The sequence below is a fragment of the Squalius cephalus genome, assembly GCF_949319135.1.
Source record: "Squalius cephalus genome assembly, chromosome: 8".
NCBI lineage: Eukaryota > Metazoa > Chordata > Actinopteri > Cypriniformes > Leuciscidae > Squalius > Squalius cephalus.
In genome coordinates this window covers 18,325,877-18,344,099 of record NC_137129.1, presented here as the reverse complement: position 1 = coordinate 18,344,099, position 18,223 = coordinate 18,325,877, and the positions used below count along the sequence as shown (strand labels likewise).

At 38.9% G+C, this 18,223-nt stretch overlaps 1 protein-coding gene across 3 annotated transcripts in view; it reads left to right on the top strand.

The window, feature by feature from the left end:
* hivep3a (HIVEP zinc finger 3a) overlaps nucleotides 1-18,223 on the top strand; it is a 62,364-nt gene that overhangs the window by 1,211 nt on the left and 42,930 nt on the right. For 2 of the 3 annotated variants that reach the window (XM_079878071.1, XM_079878068.1), the window contains exon 2: nucleotides 16,149-16,223. The exons of the other annotated variant lie outside the window; for it this stretch is intronic. The gene's annotated coding sequence lies outside the window, so the exon portion shown is untranslated. The remainder of the gene's footprint in view (nucleotides 1-16,148; nucleotides 16,224-18,223) is intronic. 3 annotated transcript variants of the gene reach the window in all.

Genomic DNA, 18,223 nt, shown 5'->3' with positions numbered 1-18,223 from the left:
CGATGCTAAAGGAGCTTTTACACCGCGCTAGTTTGAATCGTTGTTCTCTGTACCCAGGCGTCGCGTTTTGTGACATTATCGTGTCGTTTTTTAGACGAGGTGTAATGTTAACAATTCCGATTTAGTCTCGAAAACCCAGCGCTCTGTCTAGTTGTTCTAAATGGAACGTTCTCTGTGAAAGCTCCCTAATAGTAGGCTATACGCTTAAAAGAGCGTTGTAGTTTTGTCGCGTCGCTCGCGCTGTCGATGGGATGACGCTAGTCTCTTGCTCATGTGATTTATGTTAATGTGGCCTAATTATAGTCCACCTTTTTGTCATTTCCAGCCATACTCTGCCTGAATAAGCCAAAGGCACATTATAAAATGAAAATAATTTGAGCAAATGAGATTACTGAAAAATGAAATCAAGGGGTTTAGATTTTACCTAACGTTACTGTAAAACTGATATTACCCATCATCACCCAGAAACCTAGACTTCTGGGCTGTACAAGAGTATTCTTGTGTTTGAGAGATGTTTAAATATTCAAAGACATAGTTGTGATGTAAATCTGATTTTTTTTAAAAATGCATGTTGTGGTTTAATAAAATGTCATGCGAGCAGCCTAATAACTCTGATGTCATAAGCACTGATTGGCTGAAGATACCACAAGAACACACAGTCTCAAACCATTCTAGTAACTAATTGACAGGGAATTGGATAACATTTACAATTTCACTTACACTATTATTATAATATAATGTAATATGAGGTTATTATTGTTACACAGACAGATGTTTCTGTAATTTAAAATGTGACCAAAGTATGCAACAAATTAAATGTAAATAGTACGATTCACCACATTATCATGGATTGTTGTTACATTTTTTTATAGCCTTTATTTAATATTCTCATCACAGATTAGTCTCTTGTGAAAAAGGTGTGTGCTTAATTGTATTGAATGTGCATTTGTAGTGCACTTCAAACCTTAAAAGTATATTTTTTAAAAACATGTACTTGCAGATAATATAATATTAATTAAAATGCCTCTTATGTGTACTTCAAAAGAGTACACTTTCATTAATATGTTTCTTAACACATTAAAGTAAACTTTTGAAAAGTGCACTTTTTAAAAGTCCAATTAATGTCAAATGAAAAGTTTTACTTTAAGTAGCCTACTTTTTAAGTCTATGTTTTAATAATATTGTGTCATGCTTTACATAAGTACACTTGTTTTAATGTTTTGACTAACATACTGAAGCACATGTAAGCTACTTTATTATATTTTGTACTGTAATTTTTTATTCAATATTACGTTTAAAGTTAATTATTTTAGTTCACCGGGCCGGCAGTACACATTAACCATATTTCAAATACAGTAGAAGTAATTATACAATTTAATATAAATATGTACTCAAGTTCTACTTAAGTTGTCACGGTCATGTTTAGTTTCATTGTCTTGTTTAGTTTCTAGTCATCATTTGCTTTGTCACTGTTTTGCCATAAGGACTTGAAAAAAATAGTTCACTAAAATGTTTTAATTCTGTCATAATTTACTCATCCAACATAAAATAATTTTAGAAGAATGTTTGAGCTATTTTTGCCTATACAATTAAAGTTAGTGGGATTCAAAAGCACATTATCCTCACTGACCTTCGTTGTGCAAAAAAAAAAAATAAAAAAAAAAAAATAAATATTGGAGGTCTAAAAGTCATACAGGCATGAATGTGAGTAATAGATTTTCATTTTTTTTTTTTTTTTACTGTCCCTTTAAAGTAAATGTGTGTGTATGAGATTTTGTGTGTATGAGATAGTCATTGGCTATTGTCACTACAGATAAAGGCTTAATTTCCCAATGAATTAGGAATTAATGTATCATATGAATAATGAATAGCATATAATTATTATTATTATTAATGTCAATAATAATAATCATTCATGGACAATCCAATAAATTCCAGTTATTAATCAAACCCAGTACACCCATATGTGCCACTAGCCAGGAATGTGGAATCAGTTCTTTCACGAGGGTCTACAAAGGCACCTTTCCTTGTGTTTCAGATGGCCTGGCATACTGACATACTGATAAGGCAGTCTTAATGACTTTCCATGAAGAAGTGGGATTCTTCAGGTTGCATCGGACAGGCCATAGGAATCTCCCCAGTGGTTTCCAGGAAAGCCTGTGACAATATTTATCTTTCATTTCTTTTTCTAAGAGAGCATGTAAGCGCAATGTTGCTCAAGAATGACCGGGATCTTGCCTCACACAGCTTACTTTCTGTCTACGGCACTGAGCTTCTCCTTTTTGTCCAGTTGGCCTGCAGTTCTCAGCTCAAATCCACATGCAATATGCCAGCCCAATCATGGCCGTAGTGTATAAATGACTTGTAAACTTTACATGTTCAACAGAGTCCAGCATTAAAGTAACAAAGGAAAGGAAAGGAAACTGGTTTCGTAATGACAGCCTTATATTGTGTGTAAAGTGAATGGTATCTGGTTATGTAACCAAATATAAAGATACTTCTTACATCGCTCAATGGCTACCTCAAATAATCCCAAGTATTCCCTTAAACTCAAACCTGATGCTTAACTGTCCTTCCCGTAACTCCCGTAACTCAGCTCTCCTCTTTGCTAAATGTGTTCTGCCAGCATAAGGTTTAGCTCACAGTGCCTTTTCTCTCTGAGGTTATTTAAGACAATCCCTCTGTAATCATACTTAAAGCCTCAGCCGTTATAGTCCAGAGGAATAAAGCCTCGATTGTGAAACTGATAGGCCCAGAGCCCAAATGGCACTCTGAAGGTGTGTCATCAGAGCCAATACGGAGTTTGATTTCTTGATACCTGATACAGGCACAGTTCAGAAGGAATTAAACCCATACTATCCAGACAAGAGCCAAACAAGGGCCAAATCTGCTTTAGTGCTTGAGCTGTTTGATAAGTGTATGAGAAGGATGACAACATGACTCATATTTGGTGGTGTGCACCATGCTGAAGCTCTGGCTTTGATATTGACTCTGCCAAAGTTTAAAACTTGAGGAGATTACAGTAAGTCCAAGTTGGCCAAATATGTTGAATTTAGGGTTACCATGATACCAAAATGTCAGCAGTCATTGCTGATGCTAGTGAAATTTCACTCTTCTTTGTACTAATTTTAATACCACAGCAAAACAAAAACACCATTGAACACACACTATAGAACTGCAGTGTAAATATTTACAAATTAAATTAAAACAACTGAATCTAGACTTACAATACTTACAGAACTACGTTATGTATTCATAACTGTAATATGCCTTAATTATTTTGTGAAATGACTAGGTAATAAAAAACATCAAAATTCCTGTAAAGCAATCTTTTATTAAGCTAAATATTTAGATAAAGATAATTAAATAAATAGAAAGCACGAGAAGGACATGAGGAAGATTAAACATGAAACGATTTTTGTTTTTTAGGTTTCGTTGTGTCTGTACTACCGATACTAACAATGATTTTAGCATCATCTTGGTACTGAAGTACTGGCTCTTGCATCCCTAGATGCATTCATTTCTCTGTACTGTAAAATTCCCCACAGCTTCCCCTCAAATCAAAGCAGTGCTAAGCCACTGAATTATGTAAACATTACAGGCTGTCTATGATTTCAAAGGTTTCAGTGTACAGCCATCAGTCTATTTTGATATCAATGTCTCATTTACACGTAGACACTTTGAGTAGCTGTCAGTCAGGTGGACCCTTTGGAGAACTGGGACTTGGACTGGAGTCCAGCCCACCTGAGCAGTGCACAAGAGCAATATCCAGCTGCGCTGTCAACCTTTAACCCCTTAACTGTAATCAGAGATTTGAGAGTTTCAATATGCACGGGCAAGAATTTGGTATATAGGAAAGGAAACTCTAGTTATAGGTACTTAAAAAGAGTAATCATTCTTAAAACACTGTACCCAACAATTAAAGGTAGGGTAGGCAATTCATGCAGAGAGGTTAGCAATAGCAAGTTAGCTTTGAAAGCATGAGATCCCACCCTCCCTTCAGAGCGCTTTTCAAAGCCAAAGCTTCAAAGCTTCTCCAAACCGCATGAACTCACACAGCCAGAGCAGAGACTGCAAAACATCACGAGAAATGAGAGGAAATTACCTCATGTCTCAAACCACTTAACATTAGAATAATAATGAATGTAAACAACTTGCAGAGCTCTTACTTGTACCACCTGACTGCTGCAGATTAATTCCGGCGTTGATAGTGTTTACATAGAAAACTCATAGATTCGAATCTGAGGATGTGAATAGTTCCAGGTTGCCATCTCGTAATTACGGTAACAACATAGGGTAAACAAAGTATAAACTCTTTGTTTTGGTTCAGGAGGAAATGTAAAAGGTGGCTTCTGTTTGTTTGTGGCACTCAGTGACTGTCTGTCCACAACTCTGTATAGCCTTACGGAACGCGCCGATGATGTGTGAAGTCTGCGTAAGCACAGAGGTATACAGGCAGGTAGGACATTGTATCATTGCATATGGACTGAAAGCAATGATTGGATGAACATGTTTTGGTCCTGGGACTTCCACAGAAGATATATAGTATGTATATGTTTTAATATTAAAGGGATACTTCAGGATTTAGCATTAAGCTTTGTATTAGTAGAAAACCTGTAGTATTTTCGAATTACCTTGATTTTTTGTCTGGAAAAAATCCTCCGATGACGCAAAAATCGTCATTTTGCGTCATCGGAGGATTTTTTGGCCAGAGGCTAAAGACTACAGCCAGTAGAAGGGGCTGTCCCGCATGTTTTCAACTCGCCCATAGGAGGTGGCATCTCACTCACAGAATGTACACATAGTATCAGCCGTCTTTCTTTGGAAGCTAAGCTAGCAGGCTCACCGCAGGTTCTGTGGAGAAAGCTTAGTAGGAGAAAGCTGAGTAGTAGGGGTTACCATCCTCTTTTTCCCGGACATGTCCGGCCATCGAGATCGTCCAAAATGTCCGGGATTCGGCTTTTGCTTTCTGCAGTCGCCATTCATTGTTTACATGCACATCTTTTGTTTCAATCTAACTGAATTCATTCCGATTGGTGAATCTGAATGTAGTGTTTACATGAACGCTAAACAAGTGATCAGTTGATGTGCGTTTTAACATTGCTAAGAAAATTCCCGCTCCTCCGTGAGAGATACGAGACCGGCGCGTCTCAGTAATGACGCCACCGGCCTCGCGCCGTTCTCCCGCGGTCCTCAGCCTCATCCTGCTCGCCACAATAAACATAATGAATGGCGTCTGTAGAACGCAAAAGCCGAATCCCGGACATTTTGGGCGATCTCGAAATCCCAGGCAAACTCGTCACGGAGTCTCACTAGTAGCCTAGCCTTGTTGTTTTCAACTGCGCTCTCTTACTGGTAGGCGTGGCTTGGGAGTGGCCTCCTAGGGCAGCGAAGCAAGTGCATTCTGGGAGTTGTTGTCTTTCATCCACATAAGCCAAAAATACATTTTCTGGATTTTCTCAGTCTAGAAAGCTCTAAATTCAAAAATAATTTCACATTTCTTCTACATAAATGACCTATTTTAAATACACATTCATCTTTCCAGAGGTGAAGTACCCCTTTAAGACCACTTCTATTATTGATTGCTTTCAGGATGTGATGAGAGTTTAAACCAGTAAAACAAAAAGTGTTTATAAAACAAATTTCCTACCCTACCTTTAAGCCTTTGCAATTGACAGATATTTTTAAAAAATATATATATATAATTTTTTTTTACAATACTGTGTTATAATATGTAAACACCTACCATTGGTCCATGGTAAATACGTAATAGGTAGGTGTGTTTTGCGATTCTGCTCTCTTTGACATGGAAATACACTTCTGATACTATTTCAAAGTGTATTAGTACTGATTTATTTCTGTATCTAATTGTTTGCCATTCAAAGTATCTCTTTATTTTCTTGCCTTTGCCTTAACCCTTAAATACATTTTTGGAGCACCTGACTCTTCTGTACTTTTCTTTGTTTTTCTAACCCATTATAGCAGTCAGCATCAAGTGCCATATATCATTTTAAACAGGAGAACTTGAAGTTACAATTTAGCTACAATTTATTACTTGGATATTCTAGATTTCCAGATGAATATACATTGTTATTTTCGATTGGCGATTCGATATAGGCGATTTTCAGTGAAAAGCTTGTGTTTTTTTATTTATTTACTGACAATGTAGATGTGTCCAAAAAAGTTCAGGAAGTAAAATAAATAGAAACATTGTTATATAATAATAGAACACTGAAGCAAAAGTGACTTAAATTATAATGTAATACATAATAATATAATATAATTATAAATTATCTAATATATATGATACTTTTGCTTGTGTGTGTGTGTGTTCAATCTGAACATGAACAACAAACTTGCAGCAAGTAGTGAAAACAATTGTGAAAATTGTCTTGTGTACTAGAAGTATTGGGTTTCTTTGACAAATCAATGCTGATCAAAACTTGATGACGTAGTCACATTCATTACGGAGTCTCTGAATGTCCAAAAGCGAAAAAACCCGATAAAAGCCACACATCTCCTCTTTAAATGACTTTTTAAAGCATAAACATTTAAGAGTAATTGTTATTTTTAGCTGGCAGCGGCTGTATAGGTCTTTAAGGGTTAAGAGGCATTTAATGCAGATTATTAATCCAGTCCAGATTTTGAGCTAGATCTGCTGCTGGATCCCTCCTTCCATCTGTTTTATTGTTGCATTGTTGTGGTTGGACAAGTTTTGTGTATAAGATTAAAGCAAGATGAATTATAAAGGTTCGAGGACCTCATTCAAAATGCCCTCGACTTAATCCAAACTCAAGTGGGATGCCTGGTGCTCCTTGACTTCCTGTTGTGATTTGGGATGAGTGGTTTAATGTGCATGTTGTGTCCTTGGCCCGCCTGCTTTGCCCCTGTCCACGGTGCTGAAGCACATCTTGTTTGGAACCCAGAACAATGCTGGGGCTTGACTAGGCCTGTCATGCAAAATAACAAGTTGAAAAAACAAACACACTTGCAAATGCACAAAATGCACTTACATGTAGATTTTTCATCTACATTATTTTCCTGACCTTTTCTCATTAAAGGGTGTACACTATTGCTAAAAAATCTTGAGGGCCGTGGTTTACAACGCTGCGTCTATCTATCTATGAATGCTATAGATTTCAGGGCAGGAGGGATTTGGAAGTGTGCCATAGCCTGTCTCTTAATTCAGTGTGGGTGAAATGAGAGAACATATGTCTGGTCCCTCTCCGCATGACATCACCTTGCTATCAGAACTGATCTGTTTGTCTGCACGGCTCTCATGGGGTGCAGCCATTGTCCCTTTCATAATAAATCTCTCTCCTCACTTATGCTGGGTACACACCAAAAGATTTTTTACATCTTATAAGATTTTCAAAATGTGACCACAAACATTAGGACAAAAAATCCTAGATTTAAGCGTTTTGCTCCTATAGTGTGTGGTGTGCCATGATGTGACAAAGACAGCACACCACACACAAACAGATTTTCAACCAGACTCTTGACTGTGAACACAGGAAATCTCGTAAAATCTCGCAAGACTTCAGAATAAGCATGCCGGACGATATGCAGGAAGAAATTGCGATGATAGTGTTTGGAATGATTTTGTTGTTGGAACAACAATTCTTGTTGGAATGATCAACAAGCTGATCCTCCATCTCTGCTGTCCACATCAATTTCACTTTGTGCTGCGCCATGACTGCGTTTGTTATGCTTCTGTCTTCCATCATCTCGCTTTCTGATTGGATATCGCTTTGTTTCACGTGATACTCTCCAGAGCGTGCGTGCGTTTGTCCTCGGGGTTCCCCCCACACATCAGGATTTCTGATCGTAAATATTAAACATGTTGAATTTTTACGATTCGCGATCGGGGCGGCTCCGACGTTCTTCCGAGCAGGTTCGGACACTCTTAACACACCTCACACCAAGGGAAAATCTGATAAGATAATCTGTTGAACCATCAAGATAATCGGGACATAGCTAGGATTGTCGGAAGGGGGGAAATCGGCCCAAAATCAGCCCGATTATCTTTTGGTGTGTAGATAGCATTACTATTTTCTTTGCTCTCAATAATACAGGATAGTCAAAATTGGAATTGTTTAGCTGCTTTGTTTCATTTTAAATTGTTGCTGGTAACACCAGTTGTGGCATTAACGACCTAGGCTCACTGGAAAATGTTACTCTACCTACATTTTTGCAAAATCGTACATATGCATATGATTCAGGTAGCCTGGAAATCCAGACCTAAATCTAAAAGATTAATGGTCTGGCGTCGGCTAATGAAAATCGGCCAGTTCGAGGGGCGGCACCAGGCATGCATTTGAAAATCTCACTGCACGCAATTGGATAACACTACGACCAATCACAACAATAAACCCCATACGCTTAGCTACCAGCGGAGCTAACTGGTAGATTATACTCTTACCGTATCCGGTCGGCAAAACAGCAAAAACGTCCTTCTTGCAAAGGAACGATTCGAGCGGCGTCTTCTGTTCCTGTTTTAGATAAAAAGCCAAGTCTAACTCGTTCATTGTAGCGGCCAAAGCTGTTTCAAACAACTGGTTTACATCTGTTTAGCTCTGGCCCGCCTATATCAGATAACCCGATGTGATTGGTTCAGCTCAGATCGAGGGGCATATTTAATGAGCAACATTATTCGACACCAGAGTAACTCGCTGAGCAAATTCAACTTGTGCTCTCGCGAGGACTCTGGATTACCAGGGTACGATTCACGGTAGTTTCCAACTGAAATGAACACTACTGGCATTAAAACCCCAATAACTTTTTACACGAGATTATCGGTTATTCCTTGCATGATACTATGTAATGACCTCAAAATACTTTTAAAATAGTGCATGCTTTGTAAACTAATACATTTTCACATTTGTATCAAATAACCAGCTCCTTATGTATGGCTTTTCTGGTGTAGAAAACTTTCCCGGTAGCTCACCTGGTACAGCATTGAGCTCTACAAAAGCTTAGAAGCAAGCTAAAATGGCATGGTTAGGTCAGCACATGCATTTTTATTTCATATTATGTTGTTTTGTTCACACAACCGGTTAGGTTTAGGTTGTGTTTAGTGCAAGATGTATGTTATTTTTTAAAGGAGCATAAACCTTTTATCGCCACTTCCCGAACATTTAATTTCTGAACTGTCGCAATACGTATGCAACAACAAACATAATAAAACGTTGTAAGATTCACTTTCATTTGTTTTGGATAAAACTTGGATAAAAATGCTTTTAGCGCCATTCACTGGACATTTCACTTTGAAAGTGTCGCAAAATGCTTAAGAAGCTACATAATATGATTTTGCAGATGTGTTGCCTCAGGCATGTTTTTCCAATGTTCCTGGGTTGGAAATTACACAGTGAACATCAAGATTCAAGCTTGGGTCTGTATGACACAACATTAGCTATTTAACATTAGCTGAGTGTTAATATCCTGCCTGACACCATTAGCTAGTGCAGTTGCCTATATCCAATCTTGTTGTACATTTATATTTGTATGAATCACATCACATCACATAATGCTTTCATCTCAACTCAGCTCAACCACTTACTCAGCAGTTAAGACAAGACAATACTATGTAGGTGATCCGCACATGTCCATCATTTCTCTATGTGTGTACTAAAAGTGTGTGCAGGCCTGATATGATGTGTGAAGCAATAAGCTTGTGATTTTCAGGTAAATGTAGATTGGAAAAACTTGGCAAAGGGAGCTGCCCTTTGTCCTGGAAACTGTACGAGGAATATGTTGCGCTTTTAAATCACATTATTGCATAGTAGATTTGTTATACTTTTAGTTCACCTGAGTTGTGTGAGATAATAAGGCCATTTGGTGTGGATGGTTTCTGTGCCTCTTTGCTTGATATGAAAATAGGGACGCTTGTATGTTCCCTTGTGTTGTGCAGGGCATCTTATTGATTTTGCCCTACTAGAAATCAAGAGCCAGTGATGCCACTGCTAGTTCTGCCAAAATGTTGTTTTGATTGACTTGAAAAAAATCATGCATTCGCTATGTTCTCTTTTCCTAAGGGTGTGTTCACACAGGTTTGTCCTCTGTTGCGATTGCTCTTTTAGTGCGGTTCATTTGAATAAGCGTGAACGCTGCTAGCTGAACCCTGGTGTGCACCAAACAAGCGGACAGAGACCCCTGAAAAGGTGGGTCTCGGTCCGCTTCCAAATGAACTCTGGTATGCTTTGACAGAAATGTGAACGCAACATGTACCAAAGACATCTAAACAAACCAAAAACAATACATGATGTCACCAGATCTGTCACCAGAAAGGATAGAATGCTGAAGCATAGCTGTTTTTTTCTCGTCATAGGAGCTACTTTGCCCATTTAAATTCTCCTTGCAGCAGATCTTTGTTTGCATGCAATTCCTATTCCTGGCACTGTTTTGACTCTTTTACACATTTTAAGTAAGTAAGTTTAAGTTGCATTTCAAAACACATGAATGCGTACAGCAAGGAGCAAACAAAAGCATCACGAGAGACAGCATTAAACTACCTCTTGTCTCAAAGCACATAACATTAAAATAATAATGAACACAACTTAAAGAGCACTGACATGTACCACCTGACTGCTGCATATTCATTTCGGCATTGATAGTATTGCCATATAAATGCATAAATTCGAGTCACAAACCGCTCCAAGTATAATGTCACATAATTAAATCTCTTCTAAATCTACAGTAGTTACTATGTGAACGCAGCATAAGCTTGTTTTGGTTCAGGAGGAACTGTAAAAGTTGGCTGCTGTTTCGTTTGCGGTGCTCGCGCTGAGGTCAAACATTTTATGGTCCTACGCCTTCCACAGACTATATATATATATATATATATACATAAAAATACATAAGATCACTTACCTTAGTGATTGCTATCAAGATGTGAAGAGACTTTCAACCAGCATAACAAAAACAAAAAAAATTCTAGAACAAATCAGCTACCCTGCCTTTAAGTACATCATCAGAGTATTTAAAATGCACTTTTCCTTTTGGAATTTTCAGTGTGAACACACTACTCAGTAGTATAGTGCATAAGTACTATTCTAGTACTAAGTACTGTATGTGCCTATTGACTTTGCTTTCTAAGACTGTTACTAGACATTTTTTGCACTGATCTTCAAGGCCATAACATTTTGACATTCCTGAGAAATGTTATTTAATTATTTATGTATTTATTTACTTAGTTACTTACTTACTTATAGGGCAACCAAAAACTGTGTAACATTGCCAGAATTAACTCTGTTATCTCTGTTATCTTATTTTTAGTATGTAGTTGTTATATATATATATATAATTTCCAAATGTTCTGTGATGGGGTTGAAATGAGAATGACCCAATATATACTGTTTTTATGGTTTTGTATGTTCTGTGTATGCTGTTGGTGGAGGATGGATTTTCTTTAAATTTTTGTCAAAACAAGTGCAAACATGTTCTTTTTTACATTTATAATCCATTACAAAACCGCCATTCTAATCCTCAGCCACACATTTCTAGATATAAGTGATTGCCTCTTTTCCATCTAAAACATCTCTGTTTTAGTCAGTGAACTACCATTTAACAATGTTGTACAACTTTTTCCAAAAACATTTGAATGATTTTCATCCTACAAGTCACTACACTAACTTTATACACTGTAAAGATGCTGATCATCTTTTGGTAAAATAATGAGGGCTTTTCCAGTAAGCAACACAAGAAACAGTAATAGCGAGTGGTAAGTCAGGAATGAGACTGTTAGGGTGCTCAGTGAGGCTCTTTACTGGAAGTAAGGTGACTCATATGTGATGAATTTTCTCTGAGTTCTCCTACGCTTTCTGGTTGGATACAGTTGGTTTGATCCATCTTGGTTTAATCTGCCAAGGTCCAAACTTGTGATCTTGTGCTGTGACAGCATTTTAACAGCAGTGACAATAATATGCTGGGCTCACCTTTTCCAAGAGAGACTATATTACTATTGGACAAATACTGGCAGTGTTACATACTGTGTAAACAGGGCTGTTTTTACAGTTAATAACACATCTTCCAGAAAAGCTCCACCACAAAATATGTTGTGGCTACAAATATATGTTTGAAGTGCAGGGGTCTCTGCGTGTACTTCTGTACCTTTTTTCAGATCACATTTTTATTTGAAGGAGTGGTCCAGTCTATGGTTTTCTTGTTACATTAGCTGGGAAGGCCATCATAGCTTTAGTTTTAGGGCTGTTTGTTTAAGTGCGTGTACATATTTTCATGTATTAGTGTATGTATGTGAGTTTATGGACAAGGGGTGTGACTGGTCCCCACCCCAGACGAGTGCTTTTTTTAGCCCTCTCAGGTGTCCCTCTGGATGCTTACAGGGAAATGAAAGACCCTCATTTATTGCAAATAAATGGCACATACACATACACATTTTCTTTGACACTCTTAAACAAACACACGTATACTTTAAAATCGTCAGCTGCTGTGACATACAGTACAGTACCAGTTAAGATGTCTGACACATTAAACTGAATATATGTTTCTCAAGATCTTGGACAAGACAATGAAGGTCATTTTTGCCAAAAAAAGTGTCAAGCATACATGAAACCTCAAGTTTGATAATTACAAACAACAGGAAAAATACAATATAATAAAGGCTTCAAATGAAATAAACTGTGATTTATGTTTTTTTAGGTATTAAAGTAAGAAATTAAATAATCAAATGTAAAAATAACACTGAATTAAATATACACAGATTATTAAAGTTACAAAAGTTATTCAGTCAAGAGCAGTTGTATTTTGCTGATTAATTAACATTAATGACACAGACAAGTATATTATGCTGCTGTCACTTTATGTTAGATGTGAGGTGGTTGCAGTGCACGAAGGAGACAACGATAGAAATAACAATCTTTATTAAACTTACACTCAGAAGAACACTACAATTATCACAGGAACATTAACCACACACTACATAAACGAGAACCAACAAGGAGTGACTAAAGCACAGGAGTATATATACACTATACAAACAAAGGCAGCTTGATAAGGAACATATGGAAGAAAATGAATGCCAAATGTATTTGAAACAAGAAAGCTTGATGAATTACACTAATTGAAAAAATATGCATTGCATTAACCATGCTTTCATTTTAATGTATTGTATTTTTTAGGAATTGTATTTTTATGGGCTGAAATTCAACATGGTTATATATTTAAGCTGTGAAAATTTAAATTCAAAACATTTCAAACACATTTTCATTATTAAAAATTCAATAACCATATTCATCTTTCACATTTCACTTCCAAAATATTTGGTCAGTTTAAAAATACAACCTATACTATTTTCGGTCAATTTTACAGGCAATTTTTGGCCCATTTTATTTCGCTTTACAAATTTGCTTCCACAAATTCAGTGGTTCAAATTCGACAGAAAATTCAACACTGCACATCCGGAAACTGCAGTAATAGCAGTAGAGTGCCTTCTCCTCTCCAAGACACAAGATGGCTGCCTGATTGAGGATTATGTGGAGGAATTTTTAGAGCTCTCCTACATGGTACCTTGAAATGAGGGCACCTTAAAAACAGTGTTTTTGGAGCGGGTTGGACTATCATCGTCAACCAGGTTCCAGCGGTTTCAACAACCACTTGTTCCCTGCAGCGGTACATCAAGGATGTCCTGTAGCTAAGTGGACCAGCATCCAGTGACTGCTCCAGCACCTGAGTTCAGCCCAGAGCCCGCTCCTCAAGCCCATGAACCCAATCCAGTTAGCCCCTCCCAAGAAAATACGTCCCCGGCCATAGTGGCCAAGCCTGGCTCCCATGGCAAGGCCACGAAGTGCGATCCTCCCTGGCCTCCTGAACTTTCTGATCCGCCCTGGCCTCCTGAACTGTTGGATCCTCCCTGGTCCCTCCTGAACTGTCGGATTCTCCCTGGCCTCCTGAACTGTCGGATACTCCCTGGCCTCCTGAACTGTCGGATCCGCCCCTGGCCTCCTGAACTGTCGGATCCGCCTTGGCCTCCTGAACTGTCGGATCCGCCTTGGCCTCCTGAACTGTCGGATCCTCCCTGGCCTCCTGAACTGTCGGATCCGCCCTGGCCTCCTGAAGTGTCGGATTCTCCCTGGCCTCCTGAACTGTCGGATACTCCCTGGCCTCCTGAACTGTCGGATCCGCCCCTGGCCTCCTGAACTGTCGGATCCTCCCTGGCCTCCTGAACTGTCTGATCCGCCCTGGCCTCCTGAACTGTCTGATCCGCCCTGGCCTCCTGAAGTGTTGGATCCTCCCTGGTCCCTCCTAAACTGTCAGATCCGCCCTGGCCTCCTGAACTGTCGGATCCGCCCTGGCCTCCTGAACTGTCGGATCCGCCTTGGCCTCCTGAACTGTCGGATCCTCCCTGGCCTCCTGAACTGTCTGATCAACCCTGGCCTCCTGAACTGCCTGATCCACTCTGGCCTCCTGAACTGTTGGATCTTCCCTGGCCTCCTGAACTGTCAGATCCACCCTGGCCTCCTGAACTGTCGGATTCGCCCTGGCCTCCTGAACTGTCGGATCCTCCCTGGCCTCCTGAACTGTCACATCTGTCCTGGCCTCCAGAATTGTCGGATCCGCCCTGGCCCCCTGAACTGCCGCTGCCGCCACTGGAGGGTGCCTCACCCTCTTCGGCCTCCAGGGCTACCCCCCTCCCACCCCTGTAAAGTCTTTGCGGCATGAGGACACACCTTCCGGGAGGGGGGCGTTCTGTCATGATGTCAGTTTATTTTGATTTCTGTTCTTGTCTGTGTTTGGTTAATCTGTCAATTAGTTCAGTTCTGTCTTCCTCCGCCCCCTGTCTGATTGTTTCTATAGTTTCTGATTGATTGTTCAGTTCAGTTCAGTTCAGGTGTGTCTTGTTAATTTGCTCTGTCTGTTTAAACACTGTGTTCTGTCTTGTTCTTTGTCAGTTCTTAACATTGCATTTTGTTGGTTGTTCTGTTCCCGATCTTGTTCTTGTTCCTGATCCTGAGAATTTGTTTGGTATAGATTTGAGTTTATTTGTAAATAACGACTGCTGCACTTAGATCCTGTTTCGTCTCTGCTGCAACCACCATTGTAACAATTACAATGGTGGTTTGCTTTATCCAGCAGAGAAACGTAGTTTGCATACCATCTCGCCATCGGTGGGATGTTTTGACGTTCTGTTGAGTGTATTTCACTCAGCACGATCCGTGAGGACTCGTGCTCTTCAGTAACAATGACAAGCTTGTGTTTTAAAGCTAAACAGACACTGGAATGAATAATTAACTGAAAACTGGAAATGCAAGTCACTGTTCTCTCTGCCATCTCTGATGTAATAAGTGATGTAATCCCTAGTTTTCTTTACATTAGCACTGGTTTGGACTGATTGTTTGAAAGAATTCGCTCACTGAATCATTGGGCTAAAAATTTTGCCGGTTTTTTTGCAGCTTAAAATTATCTGATCGCAAACAGAGAAGCGGAATTGGGTTAAAGGGTTAGAATAGAAATTTCTGCCTACCTGTCACGATTTGGTCTCGTCTTGGTCACGTTTCATGTCTTTGTCATGTTTCATGTCTGTCATGTGATCCCCTGTTCAAAATCATGTGATCCTGCCATGTGTTCCCTTGTCTGATGTGTCATGTTGTCATTGGTTCATTTTTTCATTGTTCACAGGTGTCCGGTCATTAGTCTTGTTTATTTAAGCCCTCATGTTTGCCATGTCTTTTGTCAAGTATTGTTTCCTGTAGTCCACTATTGTGTAAGTCTATGTTCGTGTTTATGTCCACGGTTTTGTGGACTGTGCCGTGCCATGCCTTTGTTTTATGTTTAATCTTGTTTTGTTTAAATAAACTGCACTTGGGTTCTCAATAAGCTTGCCTCCAGTGCATCTGTTACACTAGCAGGGATAAAGGTGTTTGTGGCATTGTAAATGCTCAGTGTGATAAACTCCTGACTTCTAAGATCTACAGCCCTAATTAAAATAGATGAGATTTATTATATTTTCAGTTTATAAACCCCCTTTTTTAGAATGGGGTCCCTCACAAAAGGATGATCATATTGGGGGTCTATGGCATCTAAAAATTGAAAACCCCTGGTTTAGACTATATGTCAGTAAGTGACATCTAAAAATTGGAAACCCCGAGTTTAGACTATATGTGAGTGAGTGATTGTCCCTCTCTGTTTTGCAGGTGACATTGAGCCCAGAGTTTTCTCCTTTGGTGCAAAGAACAGGATTTTCAGACAGACCCACCTTGAGTACACTGGTAAGACAGAGACTCACCTAGTGTCTGATATTCTAGTCTAATGTGACATGACAGGCAAGGACAGGTTGAATGTTGAGTAATTCTGGGTACATGTATTCTGTCTATAGTTATCTGCTGTACTGTTATCCTTTCTTTGGAGACAGCTGGTACAGGTCTTATAAATTATTATTATTTTTTATCAATGTGCAGTGACTATGCTTTCATGTACATTTCAGTGTTTTAAATATACTGTTGTTTCTGAAAAATGACTAGTAAATTTGACCGTTGCACCACATCTCATAGGTGAGCACACATTTTTAAAAACACGTCTTGAATCCCTTCTTCACTAAAGATACAATTGCTTGGCATCTTGCATTTTTAAAGGCTCCTTATGCCTGTCACTTTTAAGTTAAAAAAATACATTGTCAGATAAGACAGAAACTAAAGCACTTCTCAAAGAAAAAGTGCTGTGTTTAAAGGTGATTTCCAATTATTTACACCACAGAGTTTACAGTTTTTTTTGCTGTTGTTGTGTGAATGGTATTTTTGTGAATGGGCCAATGCTTGTGTATACATAGTGCATATGGTGCATTTACCGGAATCTGGAAATTATAGGCAATTTACCTATTTTAATTAGAGGTAGACCGATATGGGTTTTTTCAGGCCGATGGCCGATAAATGCTGCCGATTTATTTTGTCCGATTATGTGCTTGTTTTTAACCTCTATTTGAAAGATAAAATGTAACACAAATAATTACTTAAGATAGACACAATTTCTCAACAAAAACATTTATTGAACACTTGACCAATGTGCACTTGTACAAAAGACAAAAAGACCTTGACATATGTTTGGTAATTGTACCTGAATGAATTGAAAATTAATTTGCTACATTTCAGATTAATATATTTGTTTTCCTTAAAATGTTAATTAACAGTAACTTAAACTCTTTGCAGTTTGAATGATGTCCTGTATAAACAAAATGACGGAGTATGTTTTTATGTTTCCACCGTTCGATCGCGCCTCATACACACACACACACACACACACACACACACACGAGTGCACACAAATATAAGTAAACACTTTGCGACTTTAAACACACGCGACTTTTCGATCGCGCCCGCGCGCCCCTTTCTCTCTCTCTCTCTCTCTCTCTCTCTCTCTCTCTCTCTCTCTCTCTCTCTCAACATATTCCAGCATTGCAATCTTTACATCGCAGACTGAGCTAAAGCGGGGCTACAGATTAGGTGTCCCTAAAGAACCCGCGTATCTAACAGTAGTTCCGCATTACATTAATTAATTTGCACGCGAGTGTTATTTATTTTTATAGCGTGTATTCTCCGTGTGAATTTATAACGTTACACGAACCATGACAGGTTCAATACGAATACATGTACCGTTCCACCCCTAGTCTACAGTGAAATACAGTCACACATTACACTGTTTGGCCAGCATTTTAACGTGTTTATTCCAGCTACTAGCTAACGGAATGCTAAAGTTAGCTGCTGACTAACGTCACATGCAGGGAAGCGATGTTTCTGTTATTCTAACGTCCATTTTCAGAGCATCCAAGAGAAGCACAGGCATAACAGTAGCACCGAAATGAAGCACAGAAATCCGCGTTGATATTCGGTCTGGTAGAACGGTCGTTAAGGCACCAGTGCCGTATATCACTGGGTCGGTCTGTAGCTACCCAACCCTAGCAACGACGACGCTAGCAAAGCAAAGCCAGTCCTTCACTAGCCTATAGTGCGTTGGTCTCTTTTTTTTATTACTTATTTCTCTGCATTGAGTGACAACCCTCTCAAATATAAGACACACAAACAGAACAAATAAAAGTCTCAGATTCACTGTCTGTAATTGCAAAATTCTTGCTTACTTATTGTAACATGATAGCAACCCTTCTGCTGTGATAATGCAACCTCAACTACACTATCAATATCCAAAGTAGCCGAACGTCATGTCGCCTATTCATGTTCTCGAAGTTGGCAGTAACATATCAAAAGTTTTTAATTAAATA